The sequence below is a fragment of the Helianthus annuus genome, chromosome 4, assembly GCF_002127325.2.
Source record: "Helianthus annuus cultivar XRQ/B chromosome 4, HanXRQr2.0-SUNRISE, whole genome shotgun sequence".
Lineage (NCBI taxonomy): Eukaryota > Viridiplantae > Streptophyta > Magnoliopsida > Asterales > Asteraceae > Helianthus > Helianthus annuus.
In genome coordinates, this window is record NC_035436.2 from 55,819,389 (window position 1) to 55,824,735 (window position 5,347).

Here is a 5,347-nt window from a genome sequence, read left to right on the forward strand (position 1 = left end):
TCGGTGATTGAAATTATGGTAAATCAAGAATCATAGGCTCCCGTTTGAAACTAAAATGTTATAATAAATGAATAGTACACCAAAGTTTATTTTTAAAATAGAAATCTTGACGACCGTATATGTTAACATATGTCATTATATTTTATTCAACATGTGCAATACAAGAGTTTTCTGTTAGAAATGCCCTCAGGAATGTTGCAGCAGTTAGAAATGCCCGTATGGAAATGGGAATTCATAACAATGGATTTTGTTACCAAAATCCCAAAGACCAGAAAAGGTAATGATACAATCTGGGTGATTGTAGATAGGCTAACTAAGACAGCTCATTTCCTACCAATGAAGGAAACTTTCAGTATGGAACAGTTAGCTAAGCTGTATGTAAATGAAATAGTTTCATTACATGGAATTCCCTTGTCAATTGTTTCTGATAGAGATAGCCGTTTTACCTCTCATTTTTGGACAAGTTTCCAAAAGGCGATGGGAACCAAGTTGAATCTAAGCACATCTTATCATCCTCAAACAGACGGACAAAGCGAAAGGACAATTCAGACAATGGAAAATATGCTTAGAGCTTGTGTAATTGATTTCGGAGGTAATTGGGACGATCACTTACCATTGATAGAATTTTCTTACAATAACAGCTATCATACCAGTATCAATGTTGCACCATTTGAAGCGCTTTATGGACGAAAGTTTCGAACGCCAGTCTGTTGGGCAGAAATTGGAGAAAAGCAATTATCTGGACCAGAAATAGTACAAGAAACGACAGACAAGATTGTTCAAGTCAAGGAACGACTGAAAGCAACACGTGATCAACAAAAGAGCTATGCAGATAACAGACGCAAGCCGTTAGAATTTCAAGTAGGAGACAAAGTGTTATTGAAAGTCTCTCCTTGGAAAGGAGTGGCAAGATTCATCAAAAGGGGAAAGTTGAGCCCCAGGTATGTTGGACCTTTTGAGATTATTAGAAGAATAGGACTTGTAGCCTATCAACTACAACTGCCAGATGAAATGGCAGGATATTTCATATTTTGGACCAAAAGGAGTTGAACAAGAGGCAACGTGGATGGGGTAAAACTCCTCAACGTGGATGGAGTTGAAAAGATTGCCCAGATCAGGCAACGCATGGCGGCAGCTCGTGACCGCCAGAAAAGCAACGCATGGCGGCAGCTCATGACCCGCGAACGGGTGGTTACCAAAGAAAATGACCCAAGTGTGACAAGTGTGGCCGACATCACAATGGACCCTGTGCAAGGGACAAGTGTCAGCGGTGTAATAAGGTGGGGCATGAGGCCAAGGATTGTAGGAGCCCTCATCCCGCAAGGCAGAACCAACCGCAGCAGCAACAACATCAAGGGAACATCAGGGGCTGTTTCCAGTGTGGAGTTGAGGGGCACATTAAGATGAATTGTCCCCAGATAAATCAACAACAACCACAACAGCAGCAAGGAAGCAACCGTGGATGCTACAAATGTGGAGCAACGGGGCACATGCGAAGGGATTGCCCTGAACTGAACCGGAACCGCAACAACAACCAGGGAGCTGGAAACAACGATCAAAACAACAACAATGCTGGGATTGGTGCAAGAGGAAGGGCTTTTGTGATTGGAGCTGGAGAAAACAGGAATTATCCCAACGTCGTGGCGGGTAAGTTCCTACTCGATGATCATTATGTTTCTGTATTGTTTGATTCGGGAGCCGATGCTAGTTATGTATCCCTACGTATTAGTGAGAAGCTTAAGCACCCGCTACGTAATTAAGTTCTAAGCATATCGTCGAGTTAGCTAATGGCAGAAACATCGAGACCTCACATGTTATCAACAACTTCAAACTCACTTTGTCTAGTCAGACCTTTTCTATCGACCTCTTCCCTATCATTCTCGGAAGCTTCGACGTCGTCATTGGTATGGATTGGTTATCCAGGCCTCGAGCTGAAATCCTCTGCCAAGAGAAAGTTATCCGTACTCACCGCCCTTCTGGCAAACCCCTTATCGTTCAAGGTGACAAAAGTGGAGCTGTCACATGTACCATCTCATTCTTAAAAGCCCAGAAGTGTTTACGAAAGGGGCACACCGCTATCTTAGCACTCGTCGCCGACACACAGGAAAAGGAAAAGAGGATCGAAGATTTTCCAGTTGTACGCGATTGCCCCGAGGTATTTCCTGAAGACTACCTGGACTCCCTCCTCATCGTCAGGTCGAATTCCGAATCGAGCTAGCTCCCGGAGCGGCACCTATAGCACGTGCGCCTTATCGATTAGCCCCTGCAGAACTGAAGGAACTTTCTACGCAACTACAAGAACTGTTGGACAAAATATTTATCCGTCCTAGTTCGTCACCCTGGGGAGCCCAGTGCTCTTTGTCAAAAAGGAAGGACGGCACATTCCGTATGTGTGTTGATTACCATGAACTGAATAAGGTTACCATCAAGAACCGTTACCCACTCCCACGCATCGACGACCTACTCGATCAGTTGCAAGGATCAAGCTACTACTCTACGATTGACCTGCGATCAGGTTATCATCAGCTGAGAGTTCGTGACGAAGATATCTTCAAAACTGCGTTCAGAACTCGTTAAGGTCATTACGAGTTCCTCGTCATGCCCTTTGGAATGACTAACGCGCCTGCGATTTTCATGGATCTCATGAACCGACTGTGCAAGCCTTACCTCGACGGATTCGTGATTGAGTTTATTGACGACATCCTGATCTATTGAAAAAGTCAAGAAGAGCTTGGACAACACCTGCGTCTTATTCTCAAACTCCTTCGCAATAAGCAACTGTACGCCAAGTTCTCGAAATGTGACTTCTGGCTTCGAGAAGTCCATTTCCTTGGACACGTAGTCAATACGGACGGAATGCACGTCGATCCAGCTAAGATCGACTCTATAAGGAATTGGCCTACACCTGAAACCCCAACCAAAGTTCGCCAACTCTTGGGATTGGCAGGGTACTACCGCAGATTCATTAAGGGATTTTTGAAGATCGCTAAACCCCTCATGACTCTCACACAGAAGGGTGTTGATTACAAGTGGGATGATGCTCAAGAGTCTGTTTTTCAGAAACTAAAGCATAACCTTTGTAGCGCTCCTATTCTCTCGTTACGTGAAGGTACCGACAATTTTGTGATTTACTGCGACGCGTCTATTCAGGGATTAGGGTGCGTGTTGATGCAACACGAGAAAGTTATCGCCTATGCTTCTCGACAACTTAAGATTCACGAAAGGAACTACACGACACATGACTCGGAACTCGAAACAGTCATTTTTGCACTTAAGGTTTGGAGACATTACTTGTACGGTACCAAGTGCACGATTTACACCGATTACAAGAGTCTCTAGCATATTTTGGACCAAAAGGAGTTGAACAAGAGGCAACGTGAATGGGGTAAAACTCCTCAACATGGATGGAGTTGAAAAGATTGCCCAGATCAGGCAACGCATGGCGGCAGCTCGTGACCGCCAGAAAAGCTACGCTAATAAGCGCAGGAAACCTCTAAAATTCCAGGTCAGTGACCGGGTTCTACTTAAAGTCTCACCCTGGAAGGGTGTGGTTCGTTTTGGTAAACGGGGCAAGCTCAATCCGCAATATGTCGGACCATTCGAAATTACCGAGAAGATTGATAAGGTGGCTTATAGATTGAATCTGCCTGAAGAACTGAGTGCGGTGCACAACGTCTTCCACGTGTCAAATCTGAAGAAGTGTCTGTCAGATGAAACACTCATAATTCCTTTCAAGGAACTCACTATTGACGAACAGCTACACTTTACCGAGGAACCGGTTGAGATCACTGATCGAGAGATCAAAACCCTCAAACGTAGCCAGATACCTCTCGTACGAGTTCGTTGGAACTCGCGACGTGGCCCAGAGTTTACCTGGGAGCGGGAAGACCAGATGAAGCGCAAGTATCCCCAGTTGTTCCCAAATGAAACTCCCAGCACTGAAGCTACAACCGAATTTCGGGACGAAATTCCAAACTAACGGGGGGATGATGTGACATCCCGTTGAAACGATCTCACTAGCTTGATAGTGGTTGCCTTAACTTTCGGGATGAAAGTTCTTAAAACTTGGGGATAATGTGACACTCTAGGTTTTCCCGAACAACTATCTTGTATTGGCATCATACGTGTACATATTATATTAAATGAATGTTTGTGATTTATCTTGATGTGCTGTGTGTTAACAATGTGTACATATAAAGTATAGTTGTATATAAGTATATATGTAATGAACCGAAACCGCGGTTCCAAGTCGAGACCGCTGACTTGCAATCTGTGGGCCGCCAACCCACATAGGTAACCTAGCCCAACACACAAGGGCCCGACTCGAGACAACTTGGTCTCGAGTAAACAGTAAACAGTTGGGCCGGTTGGGCCATGCACCCGTAAAGCCCCTCGAAATCCATGTAGGGTGCACCATCTTGTATAAAACCCAAAACCCACACACACTCTCCTACACACTCTCTCTCTCACACTTAAAACCTTAAACCCTAGCAACACCACCCTCTCCTCTTGTCTCGGATCAAGTGTAGCAGAAATTGATGTGCGTTAGGTGTAATATATTTTTGATGTATAATTTAAGCCCTTTTTACACTTTTAGCCAAGTTTTAAATTTATAAAACACGATATTTACTAACACTAAACACACATATGGGTAAGTGCACCCATCGTGGACGTAGTATAGTGTTGGTAAGATACCGAGGTCGTCCAAGGACACAAGAGCTTTTAGTACCGGTTTATCCTCAACGTCTAACCAAATCAAAATGTTAGAAAAGATTTTTAAACTAAGAAAATAAAAACTAACTAAATGCTGAAAATAAAATAAGAATAAAAACAGATAGACAAGATGAATCACTTGGATCCGACTCGTGTATTAGTATAACCTTTGATTATTTTCGCACTTTTGCACTTGTTTAAGAGATTATCTTAGTTATTGTAGTAGGCCCCTCTTTTGAAGGCGACGCTACCCTCAACCCAGTAGTTTGAGTCAGCAAGGATACAATCCTAAAGGGTTGGATTATTGGAAGATAATGAATTAAGTTATTAATGCAAATTATGGTAGGCCCCGCTTTTGGCGGTGACGTTACCCTCGACTAAGTAGTCTGAGTCAGCAGGGATACAGTCCTAAATAGCCGGGTTATAGTATTAATAGTAGTTAACTTATGAGGAGGTCAAAGAGTTTGGATCCCCGCCATCCAATACCTATGGGCATTGAAGGAGATCCTACTAAAATTGACCCAGGTCCCTTGCAGGACCTCTAAACGCTGAACAAGGGCAAGACCCTTACCAAACCGTTCCCTTAACCCCCGACCAAGTAGCCAACATACCTCCACATAGACCGTGGAGATAT